We start from the raw sequence: 15,990 nt of genomic DNA, 5'->3' as shown, positions 1-15,990 counted from the left end.
GGCTTTAACCTGTTAGGAAGAAAGTGCATTCCAGTTTGCATTCTGGCCAAAAAGGTTACTGGGTTTGCACCAAAGACAAGACTATAGTCTGCAAAATATGAGACAATCATATCAAAGAGAAGTGGGATGTTGGATGCAGGCCTCCTGCAGGCTGGTGGAGCTTCTATAGTACTAATTATTATGCCACAAGCAACTAAGTCTGCTCCCCTACCTGCCTCCTTCAATTAATTCTAACAGCCCAGAGTATTCCACATCCAGGTGGTTAAAACAATAGGAAAATTGTAATTGGGCTGAAATGTCATAAATTCTTGAGTGTTGTCTTCTATAGTTCATCTACACACTTTCTAGTTGATGTCGCCAGATGTTTTAATCATTTATTTCCTGCTAAATTTTATCAAAACAATACCTAGAAAAACAAAAGCCACAGTCAAGCCTGATTTAAGATAAGGCATCTGCAGAAGGCCTGTTTTCATAAATACGATGCCTAAAGTTGATTGTGAACCTATGTGTTAATGCCCATCAGCTTTTGACAACTGATAGCCACCGCTGGGGGTGATTTGAAAAAGAGAGGATTAGAGTTTAAACAGTGCAGGAAATTGTTCAGTTCAACATTACAAATGTTTGAAAGAAATGCATTTGTGCCTGGTAGGTATAGAATTTCTAAGACATGGGTGAGAGATACATGTCAGAAAATATGCTGTGTTTTGGTCTTCTCTGGAATTAAGTTTTCATTGGCAGTTGGAAAAATATCCACTTGGTACATGAGGTATTTCTCCCATAACTAGACTGAGCCATGGAAATGAATAAATGTTTGCAAACTTTCCTTCCATGTTACTATTTTCCCAGGAGTAGGCAACATTGGAGCCACCAGGCATGAATTGATGTATGAACTGGACAAAGATGTTTGCTGAGTGGGAGGAATGTAGAAGAACATAATGGCTCTAAACTATTAAGACTTCGGTACATATTAGAGGAATCTCTTCTCTCCAAAAGCACCCACCTATACAAGTTACTGGTTTGTTGCCCCTACCCCAACAACCATGACCTCTTCCCTATGCATAAGCATATTAATCCCAGGAGATGCCTTCCATCCCTGATCTCTGGAATTGCATTAGAAAGAATTACATCTGGTTACTATAATAATGGTGTTTTTAAAGAGTTAAACATATATACATTTTTTTTTCCAGGAATATTTCTCTTCCATTTACCAAGGGATGTTTGTCCTTATAAATTTTCAATATTATTTTGTTTTAAGGCATATGAAATTTTATCACTTCATCAATTTGAAATAAAATGTGGAATTGGTAGCAGAATTTCAGGCAGTGATAGAATTCCCAAAGGATTCTGATGTCCTTTTAAAAATTAAATACAATAATGGAAGATAAACTGTGTAAAATGCCAGCACTTCTCTTCCCCATCTCCTCTGTTTGTGTACTAAGCCAAGAGGTCTCACTGCCAATCATATTCTAGGAAAGAAATAGTATAGAAAGTGCTTCTGCTATCACTCATGCATTCATTAGATTCCCTGTTTCTTTCATTCAGTTTTGAGTTTGGTGTTAATTCACAGCACATATACACCTATATAAAACATACACAACTTCTCTGATTATAATACAGATAGATTGTTGGTAACTTGAGATATACTGAAAATATTTAGAAATACTTATGGCTGGGTTAAAAATGTCTGAACAAAGAGCTTTAAAATGGAATCTTCACTGGAAGAAACATCTACTGATGGTACAGGATAAATACCATTGTTAGGATAATGAGAAAAGTATTAGATTTCCAAGAAAGACCAATATAGTAACTACTCCTTACCCAAAAAAGAAAGACAGAGAGGAAAAGACAGGGGTGATTCCAAATCTAAACCTCAATTCCAAATCTAAAGTTCTCTATTAATGTAAACAAAATTATTTGTCTTTTCATAACATTACATCAAGTCAAAATGTGATTTATACATCAATCACCCTTGTATGTGTGGTCATTCCTCATAATATTCTGAGTTTTATTACAATGCCTCTGGCTATTTTCTTTTAATTTTTTCCCTTTACTTATGAAAAGTAAACACAACTGTTTAAATGCAAGAGATATTTTCCTCCAGAAAGCTGGAAAAGCACAAAGAAAACCTAAAATTTTATTAGAACACTTTCAAAAAAAAAAAAAAACACTTTCAAAAATATCATAAGGGACCATTCTTAGGACACTAAGCACAAAAATATACCCCTAACAGTTTCTTTGACAGCAGCCTCATAGCGGAATAGGCTCTTTTTCATATTAACTTCCAAAAATGTGATTTCTATTTGATGCATCAGAAATTTCCTTAAGAACTAGTTCCATTTCTGACCTTCATAGTTAGGTCCAATCATCTTAAAAACTGCTTATTTTTTTTTATCTATATATTGTCCTGAGGTCTATGGATTTACTACAACTGAAGAGCATAACACACTGTTTTATGTGCCCAACATAACTTCTGTGAGGTTTCACAGGGCTGCTACAGTTTCAGTGACACTTAAACTTAAGCACTCTGTTCAAATGTCTCTTGACTTTATAATCTTACATTTCTATACACATTGGCAGCATGTTGTTGTCTTTATCTTTAGAGTACCTCCGCACCCAGTCCTGTATTTTCCAAAATTACCTCTCGGTCAGTTTGCTCTCCAGCACACAGCCCTGACACACACAAACACTCCTATGTGTACACTGTAGAAGATCCATTCCTTCAGTGAAACAGAGGGAAGGCCAAGGGAGACAGCTGATATTTATTGACTCTTTTAGGTGCTCAGCCTAATCCATGTGCTGTCATTTTATTCTCATAACAGCACTATGGAGTATGAGTCAGTATCCTTATTCCTATTTTCAAATCACAAAACAAAGACCGGAGTACTTTGCCTGCATTCCACAGCTATTGATGGTGTCAAACCTAGGCTTGCTGGTCACCCGATCCCTCCACAGAACCACTAATTTTGAAGAGCAGATAATTTCGAGTCTTACCCCTTACCCCCTTTTCCACTCCGCCTTACATTTCCTCCCTTTTCAGAGACACTGGCTTATGCAACCACTTTTGTGAAAAGTCTCAATAAGTTGTTTAAACCTGTTTTGGTTTAATAACAACATTTCAATTGTATGATATCAGTGCCCCTATTCTTTGTTTGATAGTGACTCCTTTTGATGACATCTTAGCCCAAACCACAATTATTCAGACCCTTTCAGTTACTTAAATATAATGCAAGACAGCTTAAACCTTCTCCCTCAAATCCAGTTTGAAGCTTCTGACTATACAGACTAGAAGTGTAGCTCCAGGAGGAAGCAGAAAGGAGAGATTTTTTTCAAGTCCCTTTTTCCTACCTTAGGCTCCAGTGTGTGTAGGAGCAGGAAAGGGTGGTAGGAGAGACAGAAATCTCTGATGCACCCTGACCCACAGGGTCAGGACTAGGGTGAGGCAACGGAGGCACTAAGCTTGCACTTGCACAACCCTGGAGGGAGGACCTCCTTAAACCTGTGCCCTGGGAACTTCCCTTGCATCTCTTGCTCAGGATACTTCCATTTGACACTGGAAACCTCTGCTCCATACTGGTATCCATTTAGTGAGTGCACATGATTGCAAACAGGCAGAGGCTGGCTTTCCTGGGGCACTCTTTTTATTGAGGACCTCTAGAGGAGCAGCACATCCCCTGGTCCCCCTTCTTTCAATTATACTCTCTGGTTGGGTGCCCCCTCTCTTGGCATGGAGCCCACATGGGCAACCCTATGTTTCCTGCCTCTAACTTCATCTTCCTGCCGTTAGAGCCTCAGGAACTATTGGGTTCTCTTATGTCTTCACCAAGAGAACTAAGATGGGGCAAGAGTTACCCCCTACTTCCTAACAAGCTTCTTAAAATATAATCCTTTTATGATCTGCTGGTGTGGATTCCTCAAATAAGCCTCACACCTTCCCAACACTCTGCATTAGACTCTGGGTGAAAACCACCAAACTTTAGGGGACATATGCCATGCTCTCCCAAAATCTCTCTCTCCATTGTATTCTGGCAGAAGGTTGCTGATCTCAGGGAATGCTTTTGTCAATGCTTAATAAGTTTCCAGAAGTGAATATAGTTTCAGAAGCCAAGAAATCTGCTTTTTTGTAAACCTATGGTCAAGGTCTGAGTTTTCACAGCACTGCTATCACTAAAGCCACAACTGAGCACACAAAACCTTCCTGACTCTACAGGCCTCCAGCTCTGCAGTGAGAAATGCTAGACGCCCACATCCTGACCTTGAGCTATTTGCCTGGCTAGGGGTTTATTTGTTTGTTTGTTTTTTTCCACCAAACTTTGGAACCACTAAGCTATTTCTGAACCCTGGTTTCTTTTCTGATTGCTTACCACGCAATAATTCTCCTGGTTCTCCATTTGCCCTAGAAACAGAAAGAATCACAGCTCACTAGAAAGTCAAGAGGCACAAGTGGTACCAATGTAAAGTAGCATCGGAGGCTTTCCAGAGTCATAGACAGCATCACCCACAGTGGCTGGGATCTCAGCCATGCATTTCCACAACCCCCAACATGACCTGTATGTGTTGTCTTGAACTCTGAAGTGATGAGGACCAGAATCAGAGGCCCTCAGGGTCTCCTGGTTCAGTCTCCTGACATATATGATTGATATCTGCCCTCAAGGGCTGAGATGAGTGAGGGTGGCAGAGTGGAAGTCTCCCTGCAGAAGGCAAAGGTTTGCAAACTGTGCTCCTCAGAGCCCTTAGAGGGAGGGGGTGATGACAGGATTAGGAAGAGGCAGGGAAATTTCTTCTTCTCGAAATGTTTTATATTTTGGATTTGGGTGACAATTTAATACAGAAAAAGGATTTCAAGACTTTAAAATTGAAAAGAGTATAGAGGTTCGGTCTCAGAAAAAAAGGATTCCAAGTCCTAGCTATGTCCTTTACCAGTCGTTGATTCTGAGCAAATTATCTAATGCTTCCATACTCAGTTCCTCATCTAAAAAGTGAGAGAAACAATACCTATCCAATTCTCCCTGAAATGATAATGAGCATGAAATGTAGGAAAATATTTATATTTCTTGAAGCACAGAAAGGGCCTTTGGTTTACATTCTCTCCATTGATCTTTGTGACAACCCTGCAATGCAGGTGCCATTGGACTTCATTTATCATATTGAAAAACAAAAACAGAAACAAGTTCAGAGAGGCTTAGTAACTTGCTTGCAGTCACACAGTGATTGATCCAAGATTTGTTCTCAATTCTGACTCTGGGCCAGAACTTGGTCTTGAATTGGGCTTCATATTGCCATTGTTCTTCTCCCCTGCTCTCCATACTACTGTTTATAGAAATGCTAGGGACAAGAACAGCTGCTGTTCACTGAGTCCAAGGGACTGTGCTCGCTGCAAGACATATATTACCTCATATAACCATCTCCATTCAGTGAATCCTTACAGTACTTGTATTAGGTGGGCACTTTTATTATTTGTTTTACCAATGAAGAAAGTATTGCATAAAGAAACTGCATTAACTTTCCCAAGGTCCAGGACCAGTCACATTGTACATGCCTGCAGCTAAGTCCCCACCTCTCCACCATCTCCCTGCTGCCACCATTAATTTTGCCACCATCACTGTGGCTCCTGACAATGCTGCCATCTCTGCCACTGCTGTCAAAGTCCTAATTCATCTTCTGTACTCCAAAAGGCAAAATTGCTTTTCTCAGTTTTATGGTACCCAACTTCAAGAAACATGGGGCAAGTCCTATAGGACACTTGAAGAAGATGCCCCCTAATTCTGAGCAGTGTCTTGAGGTTAAATCAAAGCATCTGCACTCTCTCCTCACAGGAATTGCCTGTCCACCTGGAGAATGCTTCACTGACTTAGAAATCTTTTGTTCCCCTTATTTTTTCCCAAGAATTATCATTATGATGAATATTTACCCAGTACTTTTTTTTTTGGTCTTGGGTACTTGACTAGCATAAAAATATGCATCATGTCATTAATTTTTACAACTCTGTGAGATAGTTACAGTGATTATACCCAATCTATATATGAGGAAGCTAAGGCAAAGAGAGCCTAGTAACATACTCACATTTTTTCAGTGACTTAGCAGGAGAGTCAGGCTTCAAAGCCAGGTTATCAGTCACCAAGATGAACTCTTTTAGCCATTAAATATGCCACAAAGGTTTGTCCATTGGCCCAAGAGTCCATTCCCTGCTCCTCTCAGGGACATAGATAACAAAGTGCTACCCTAAAAACTCAGAGTGATTCTCCCTATATAAATATCAAGATGTAAAGATTAACTCATTCCACGTGTATGTGAAGATATTCTTGTCATCTAAAAATGCTAAGAGGATATAGTTCTTTGATCAATTAATCAACATCGTCATTGTACCTTGCATCACAGTAAGATATATATAGTGGAAATTATGGATATGATTTAGGAGAGGCTCTACTCTTAAAGGTGTTGAATTCTTTGAGAGAGATCAAACCCAGAGGAGATGGTCTCTGTTGGTCTAGATAGTCAGTTTTCCCTCCCAAAACATTATAAATACCCTTTGTGATTGTCCATCTGAGACATCTTTGTGCATTTACAAATACATGCTGCATAGATAGAACTGGCTACGTAATTTTCAGGGTCCGGTGTGAAATGAAACTATGGGAACCTGTGTTCAAAAAATTACTAAGAATGTTAAGACCACATCTCATTAAACCCAGCAAGGGGCCTAAGTACAAGGCCTGTGCAATTGCATAGGTTGCATCCACATGAAGCTGGCCCTGGTATCATGCCACTTTTTGTGCTCAGTACCAATGTTGATTCTGCTTCTACGTCAAATATCTTGACCATCCCCAGGCCAGCCCCATTTCTTGGGCCAGCTGCCTACCCAGTATTTCCTACAAGGCCACACCTGTTCCTCCTGTCTCCTAGTGAACCCCTATCCCAACTTCTCCAATTAACTATTTTCTACATTCCTTTCTTCTCTTCACAATAAATTGAATTGGCTGGCTTGGCTGGCTGTTTAGCAGGCTCAAAGTAATCTAACTCCAGCAATAGGCACTCCTCTCACCAGCAGGCCACTTGGCGCCTTTCTTCCGCTCACCCAGGAAAAGTGAGTGTGGGACTGAAGGAAAGCAAGCAAAAAGAGCCACAGACAAGTTAAATCTTGCTAATACTACTCTTGTAGCCACACCTGACTTTGGTAGTTTCTCACCATAATGAAAGTTACTTTGTATGAAACTTCTTGATAATTAGCCAAATCCCTACGGATCTCACAAAGCAGCCCCCCCCCCCCCCCCCCCCAGTTAAAGGCCTTCTCAATTTTGTTTGGAAATTTATTACTACACTGAATTCAAGGAATATGTTAATATTCTTGATAAATACGGTTGTGATGGGCATGCTCATTTTCATGCTTCTCCAGATGTAAAGCAATGCATCTTGCTCACCTGAAAGGACCCTCTGTGTCATATAAAGCAGCAAGTGCTAGAGGTCAAATGAATGTGCAAATAGAGGCTTCAAGAGTTGAGAAATCTTCGCTGTAAAATTAAGAATTCTGGAGATCTTAAGGTGAGGAGGTGAGGATAAAATAATTGTTTCAGGGGATCCCTGGGTGGCTCAGTTGTTTAGTGACTGCCTTCGGCCCAGGGTGTGATCCTGAGGTCCCAGGATCGAGTCCCACATCAGGTTCCCTGCATGAAGCCTGCTTCTCCCTCTGCCTCTCTCTCTCTCTCTCTCTCTCTCTGTGCATCTCTCGTGAATAAATAAATAATACCTTTAAAAATAAAATAATTAGTTTCACAAATTAAAATGGAATAATAGTTCTGCCATTCAACTCAATAGCAGAGAATCTGCAAATCTCAAAAAAATATTTTTCTATATGGAAATAGAGAAATTTCCTTATTGACTTCCAAGATTTTATTATGTGATTTCTCTTTACAGCCTTTATCCTGATCATTTAAAATTATTCCTGATCATTTAAAATTGTTATGCCCAATACTTACGCTTTTGTAATTTTTTTAACCCATCACTGCTTTATTTTATCAAAGTCTTAATTGGCTCCTTGGTTCTTAACAGTTAATTAAGGCACTGCAAAATAGCAGGTAGATACTTTGATCACAGGATGGTTTAGCTAAAATACAATCCTCTAGCTGGAAATCTTCTGTTCAGTTTCTGAAACCTTTTGCCACTTTCTCTGTATTTTTGCTTGACAATTGTATTTTTGTTTGAATAACAACTTTACCCCCAACACATGTTATAGGGCTATAATAGATATCTCCATGTCTTATCTCCCTTTGTAGCCTGCACATTCTCAAATGACAAGATTCTGAGCTGGTTCATAAATGTGCCCAGCAAATAGAGGGTGGTTAATAAGGAAAATGGTTTAGTTAGTTGATTGAATGAAAAAAAGGAAGAAAGGAAGGGGGAAGAGGGTGGGGGAGGAAAAACAGGAGGAAGAAAAATTTTCTATTTTATCTGCATCTTCATTCCCCCCTCATCTTTGATCCTGTTATCAGTTAGTTCTAAGGTATAGCTGAGCAGCTCCCTGCAATCAACTTTATGCCTGCTATTTTCCAAGAAAGTCAGTCACTACTAAGGAACTAGGAACCATCAAAAATAGCTGAAGGAGGGATCCCTGGGTGGCGCAGCGGTTTAGCGCCTGCCTTTGGCCCAGGGCGCGATCCTGGAGACCGGGGGTCGAATCCCACGTCGGGCTCCCGGTGAATGGGGCCTGCTTCTTCTCCCTGTGCCTGTGTCTCTGCCTCTCTCTCTCTCTCTCTCTCTCTCTCTCTCTCATAAACAAATAAATAAAAATTAAAAAAAAATAGCTGAAGGAGATAAAGCAATGATGAGTTAAAGAACTGTTAATGGCACTCCGTTAAGTACAGATGAAGCTCAACACAGCTAAGATGTAACACTTTGCAGTGACTTCCTGTCTAGTAACCCAAGCCTTTACAATGTCTCTTCCACCAGATGTTCCAATCATCTATAAACCTGGAGAATAATGCTACAATCTTAGAGGAAATCTTACATGTTTCCTAGCAATTTCTTAATTTTTAAATAACCTACATAAAGTTTTTGCTTAGTAACTCTCCTTCAGTTTGATTATATCCAACCCTGTGAAACTTACTACTTACCAATAAAACCTATTCTACATTGTTAAAAAGATTTTTACATTAAAGAAAAAATAGAGAATAATGGAAGGATCCCACCAGATAGAAGTACATAAAACAAATGCTAAAATTCTGTCATTTTACTTCAAAAATTATAAATATATATCTCTATGCATATAAATATATAACAATTAAAACAGCAAATATAGCTGTGGAACACACCATTTTCATTTGTTTCCTGTCATTTGCTAATGATATATACATTATTTTCTGAACCTATCTGTTCTAAATGTAAAATCTCTACCCCCCAGGAATTTATGATTGCTCCATTTTATCTGTATGCCCACCTCTCATTGATTTCTGCTAGAAAATTGATTACGTCCCCCAAGATCTTCCTCTCTTCTAATTTCTTTTTTTTTTAATATTTTATTTATTTATTTGAGAGAGAGAACATGAGAGAGCACAAGCATGGGAAGGGGCAGAGAGAAAGGGAAGCAGACTCCCTGCTGAGCCAGGGAGCCAGATTCAGGGCTTGATCCCAGGACTCCCCAGGATCATGACCTGAGCCAAAGGCAGACGCTTAACTGACTGAGCCACCCACGTGCTCCCCGCTTTTAATTTCTTGATAGAAAAAGACTCCCAGGAAATAACACCAAAGAAATCCCCTAGCCTTTAATATTCAAGTGTTTAAATAAGAGCAATAAGATGTGATTGCCTGTTCATAAGAGTAACTACACTAGCAACTAATGACATCTTCTACCAAGGCATGCTAAAATTGCTTTAAAGAAAGCGAGTTAATTCAACTCAATAAAGCCAACATTTTCTTGTTCAAATGGGAATTGAATTTGTATCTCTCAAATCAACAGAATTTTAATATAGAATTAGCTCTGATCTTTAAACTGAGATACAAATAATTTCAGAAAACAATTATCTTCTTTAGCTAGAGCAAGGTAAAATAAAGATAGACCCAAATGTATCTGAGATCTCATTCTTTCATTTGTGCTTACACACTCCCCAAGCAAAGTGTGTCTCCTCTCCTAAGGCTGTGCCTTTAAATCACTGATTTATGTTCCAGGACCTGAAGGCTGTGTTTTACATAGTGCAGTGCTAGCCAGCAGCAAGTCCCAGAAGGTGAGTGTATCATTTGAAAGGGTTTTAATGCAGCAGCGGGGGAAGAAGCACTACCTCCCGGTAATCACATGATCAGCACACCTAAATGGACAGCCCCAGCCTGCATATTTAAACCTGCAGCCGGAGATGCAGCTCTGTTTGCACAATGCTGTCCCATGGCAGAATTACACAGCTCGCCATGGCTGCAGCCAGATAATTATTATTGATTCGCTCTCAAACTGTCAATCCAGGGACAGCTCTGAGGCAGTCAGTGATGGACAGAAGGAGGATTGGACAGCCACCATCCAACGAGGAAACTTCATCTTGAAAATGAACTTAGATGAGATGGTGCCGGTGGATAAGGGTAATTGATGATTGTTTCAGAGTGGAGGAAGGGGAAGAAGGAAAGATTAAAAAAAAAAAAATCCTCCTTGGCATTCATCTTCATGTCCTTAGTGGAATATAATAGGGGCAGTCCACAAACTTTGTGAAATTTTTGTGTGGTTCTTGTGCAAGATATCTATCATTTTTAGTATGCTACCATAATCAAGATGGACTCACCGCTTTCCAAATAAAGACAAAAATTTAGGTGTCTTCTTGATTACCTTAGAATTTGGAAATTTTTGAGGATGTAGACATATTATCTTTTAATGTGCCTAAGACATATATTTGTATAGTCATTTTAACTTTTCAAAATATTTTCTGTAATTTCCTAATATTTGCAAGGCAATTATACCCTCAGCCATGATACATAAACCATCAAATACCATTTGACAATTTGAGAGATGGGCAAATTGAAGCACAGAGGAGTTAAATGACTTATCTAAACTTACAAAACTCATTAGAGGTCAAACTAGACAAAGATTCCACACTTCCTGTCTCTTAGATACTTAGATACTCTTCCTCTAATAATCATTCCCATTCTTCAACTGGCTATTCAGAGCCAAGCATTATAAAAGACACTGCATAGATTATCTTATTTAAAATTCACAACAGGAAGGTGGATTGCATGAACCATTTTTTACAGACAAGGAAATGAAGCTCATAGTAATTTCAGGACTTGTGTGAAGTCACTCAAAGTCTCAGCCAGGACTTGAATCTCAGGCTGCCTAGTGTGGTGCTTCACATGGAGGCAGCATGTCCAAGTTTTAAGGCCATGTCAGCAGCTACTAAAACTACAACAATAACAATGTATTTGAACAATAAAACATTAAGCCACAGTCCTGTGTAAATACTGCCTTTCCTACCAGTGAAGAGTAATATGGCTTCAGTGACATCCTGTTCCAACACCTAAGATTCAGAAGTCTTTGGAAAATTTTTACTCAAGGGTAATGTCCTGATTGTGTGATGCTGGACCCTTTTATTTGTTCCTCTAGGTGTCCAGTGGGTCAGCAGCCCCACTGTCTCCCACTGGGAGACAGTGATCAAGTTGATGTGGACTAGGTTGAAAAACAGCCATCCTGACTATATTCCTCATGAGTCACCCTTTGTCTCTCTTCATTTGAAGTATGACCTGGCATTTGCTGATTGTCAGTGACATTGCTTTACTACAGTCATTTCCGGGCCTGAGGTTGTGTCACTCTGGGCACCTTCAGTTATCTCAAGGAATCATCTCAGAATGTTTTTTTTTAAAAAACAAGAATTGTTAGTTCATCTTAATTAAAAAAAAACAAATAAAACAAAACATATATCCGAGAGGGCATTTTAAAAGAAGGAAAGTGAGTCTAAAAAAAAAAAAATCAAGGCAAAACAAAGACACACAGGAAATCATTGGTGAATATAAGTCACACATTATTTGCAAAGGAAAAGCTTAATGTTATCCATATTCTGAGAAGTTTGAATCAAATACCCTGGGTTCTGGCCTAGAAGGAAAGCAAACTGCCAGCTGCTCCCTATAGTTTTAACTTGTCACATACTAGATTTCTGGTCATTCCCAGTATTCATATGCTCCAACTATCTCCCTTAGAGTAGGAGTGAAAATTCAAGGGATCCCTGTGTGGCGCAGCGGTTTGGCGCCTGCCTTTGGCCCAGGGCGCGATCCTGGAGACCCGGGATCGAATCCCACGTCGGGCTCCCGGTGCATGGAGCCTGCTTCTCCCTCTGCCTATGTCTCTGCCCCTCTCTCTCTCTCTCTCTCTCTCTGTGTGTGTGACTATCATAAATAAATAAAAATTAAAAAAAAAAAAAAAGAAAATTCAAAGGACTGTGGTATGGTAGATACAGAAAGTTCTCTTTCCAGTGTATCCTTAAGCCTTAAAAAAAGCTTTTCCTTGCAAGGATAATCTCCATTCATGATCGTACACTGCACCCATGCCCAGCATTCATGGTTGCTTTAGTTGTCATTTGATGCTCCTTTCATGTATCCAACATTCTTAATCATCCTTCATCTCATTTGATCTACATTACATTTTGAAAGGCAGGGCAGATACGATTACTGATGTTTTACAGATGAGCAGGTTGAAGACGAGAAATTAAATGACTTATTCAAAGCTGCTCAGCTTGTGAGTGACAAAGCTAAATCTAGAACACAGATTTTTTGACTGCTAGTCCTAGGCTGTATCACTATGCCTCAATGATCCTATGGTTGTGTTTTATTTTTAATATATGAGATCCATTTTGCATGCATGTAAGCTAAACACAGGCCACGAGGGATAGCATGGAAACCATAAATTTGTATAAGTATTTATACTTACACAATAGTAAGGAATAACCTCCTACTATACATCAGTAGAGAGTCTCTCTCATTTCTCCAAAAACAGATTATTAAGACAGTATTGTAACCAATGGAAGTATAGTTTCTTAAGAAAAGGTTGCTGGTTTTTTTTTTTTTTTTAATAATACCCAAAGATACCATATAACCTTGATCTTTGGCTCTGAACCCATGGTCTTATGTTTGAGTCCTAGGAAGAGATGGCTAGGAGAAAAAAGGGAACAAAAAAATCTAAAAGATTATTTGCTTGAACCTCAACTATTTGAAGCACAGTCCCCTTTCTAGTTTTTTCTTGTGTGTCTGTAGGTGGGCACCAGTCACCTTTTCTCTGAGATGTCTCTTCACCTTCTCTGGAGTTCCAAGACGACCTAACATCAAAACATCTGATGAGGTTAGCCCTGTTCAGACTGAAGAAGACATCATTTTCAGCAGGTATTGGTGGTACCAGGACAGTGATGGATTTGTGGCACCCTTCCAATATGGCCATGTGTCAGTGAGAAGCCTAGAAAAAAGACAATATCCTAGCACAAAGAAGCAAAAGAATGGAGAATGGTAGATTCTAATGGGATTCAAGACTATGTTTGTGATCTTTCTTAAGGATGCCTAGAAATAATTAGGGGAAAATGAAGGAAAGGAAGACTCTCCAGAGAGCCTGGGTCAAGGTTTAGAGTAATGATGTTTGTACTATGGTTATAGTTACAATTGTATTACCCATTCTAGGGCTGATGTGGTCTGGAGAAAAATTTGGGGAGTGGGGGTACCCCATTAATATTAACAGGTTGTTATTAAAAATACCTGTTCCATGTTTGTTTTTCAGGAAAGGTACATAGATTTTAGGGTCTGACAAAATTGACTTTCATTGTTAACCCTACCATTTACTAGATCTGGATGTCTGAGCAAGTAATAAAACCTGCCTAAATCTGTTTTCTTTGTAAACTTGGAAAGGTGCTTTCAATGTGAGATTGTTGGGATCTATATGATCTTAAGGAGAACAAACTCTTTACAAAAGAGGTAACCCTCATCTGACAAGGTAAAGGTGAGGTCTTTTACAATCCTGAAAGCCCTATGTCAGTTTTGAGAGTTAGTATGACCTCTATGGGATAGACGAAGCAGTCGGCCTTGTTCTCCATGGCACTGTCACTCACCTAGCTGTTACTTGGGGCCAGATTCCCTCAGCGGGTGCTGTGATGCAAACCATAATAATAAATTAAGCCATACCCTGTGCTTCTACCCCCAATCTGGCATGGTAATCCAAAGACCTGCATGTGCTGCTTCTGAGATATATTCAGAATAGGACTTGCCACTTTACTTCCAGGGAAAGAAGGCTGGGGATCTCTGTGAGGAAGCACTCTCAGTACCTCTGGGGGAGCTAAAGGTGCTTCCCCCCCACTCAGCAGCCAAATGACAGGAATGAGCCCATATCAAAGGCAGCTGTGGCAGAGGAGAAGGTCTGTTTCAGGGAGGGAAGGGAGCCACGCTGTAGAGAATGCTTAAGTAGAATTGGCAGCAGGAATCTTTGATGGCCCTAGCAACAAACACTTGAGTGGCAGGACTGTAGTGTTGATTTTTCTTTTAATCTTCTCTCACCTTCATGATAACATAGTTCTCTGCTGGAAAAGTCAGTCTTTACCCATTTATGGCACTGAGGCCAAGAATCACAGAAATATTGCTTCAACTGAAATTCTGAAACAAGACCTCATTCCCTATGATTACAAAAAACGAAAAAGAAAATGAGTGTGTCTGTTCATGATATCTCTTTTTGTGGTCATGATGTTGCTTTCCACACGATCTTTGTTAAGCACTATTAAAGGTGCCAGAGCCAACCCTACATGCTGAGGTGTGAAGGCTGCATCAGAGATGATGGACAAGAAAAGACAGAGGGCAAGAGAGTGAAAAGAATTTAGAAAGAGAAGTCCTTAAAGTGTGTCAGCTACTGGAGATTGGAAGAACATGCTGTTTGAAGAGCCAGAGGAACTTAACCAAGTCCTACTCAGACTGGCCTAAGAGAAAGTGTTAGAGGACTAAGAATTTGTATGAGACTAATTAAACATAAATTTACCTCTACCTTTGACTAGACTGTGCATTTAAGGGATGGGGAAAAAAAGGTAGAGAGAGAAAGCAGCATGGAATGTGGATGGAACTAAAGGGATCTAAAATGATCTTGCAGACTTTGTGCAATTAGAGATAAAAATCACTGACAAGTAAACACTGGCATTATAGAGCTAGATAAAAACTTAAGCAAAGGAGAGTAATAAGACCAAATTGAAATAAGTTAGTATAACTCAAAAGTGTACCTTAGTCTGAAGAAGCTGCCATAACAAAATACTGTAGGCAGCGTGCCTTAAACAACAGACAATTCTTTTCTCCCAGTTCTGCAGGCTAGAAGTACATGCTCCCAGTAAATTTGGTTTCTAGTGAGAGGTTTCTTCCTGGTTTGTAGTCGGCCACCTTCTCTATATGTCCTTATACAGAGCTGTTCCTTATAGTGTGTGCATAGGTAAAGAGAGTAAATCTTTTTTTAAGGGCACGAATCCTATCAGATCAGGGCCCTACTGTTCTGATTTCCATTAACCTTAAAAACTTCGTCAGAGGCCCCATCTGCAAATCCAGCCACATCAAAGTTAAGGCTTCAGCATGTGAATTTGAGGGGCACAAATGTTCAGTCCATAACACCCCTCATGGAAAATATGTTGTCTTATTAAAAAGAAACATAAATCCAACATCATTCCAAAGTAGCAAAAAGGAATTTAAGTCTTCAGTGAAATCTCTCAAAGAGGTACACATGATTGCCGCAAACAGAACAAAATGCTCAGATTTTTTGCTGATCTCCCTGAAGTTTCACTTAATGCAATACTTGAGAGAGTCTGTAGAGACTCTTCTTGAGTGCATCCTCCCTAGATTCCTGCTTGGCTCTCCTCCCCCTCAGCCCCTTTCACTCTCACTTTTAGATTAATCCTCTTCTTCTGTGGGTTGTTTTAGGCCAATGGTTCTCAAACTTTGGTTGGTACCAGAATGACCTGAAGAAATAGGCAAAAATACAAAGGCCTATGCCCTATTCTACTTCAGCAAGCCTAGGCCTCTGTAGTCTTATTG

The 15,990-nt window shown here is 39.6% G+C and overlaps 1 long non-coding RNA gene across 9 annotated transcripts in view; it reads left to right on the top strand.

The window, feature by feature from the left end:
- Nucleotides 1–14,931, top strand: part of LOC112675908 (uncharacterized) — a 36,535-nt gene extending 21,604 nt beyond the window's left edge. For 5 of the 9 annotated variants that reach the window (XR_003146152.2, XR_003146148.2, XR_003146147.2 and 2 more), the window contains 5 exons: nt 847–960; nt 7,388–7,533; nt 10,153–10,208; nt 13,204–13,329; nt 14,697–14,931. This is a non-coding gene — a long non-coding RNA (uncharacterized LOC112675908). Of the gene's footprint in view, nt 1–846; nt 1,016–7,387; nt 7,534–10,152; nt 10,209–13,203; nt 13,330–14,696 lie in introns of all 9 variants that reach the window. The other 4 variants (XR_003146151.2, XR_003146146.2, XR_003146150.2 and 1 more) reach the window with 3 other exon arrangements.
- The last annotated feature ends 1,059 nt before the right edge of the window (nt 14,932–15,990 follow it).

The sequence above is a fragment of the Canis lupus genome, chromosome 30 (genome assembly GCF_003254725.2).
Source record: "Canis lupus dingo isolate Sandy chromosome 30, ASM325472v2, whole genome shotgun sequence".
NCBI classification, from domain to species: Eukaryota; Metazoa; Chordata; class Mammalia; order Carnivora; family Canidae; genus Canis; species Canis lupus.
This window is presented reverse-complemented; position numbering and strand designations above follow the sequence as displayed.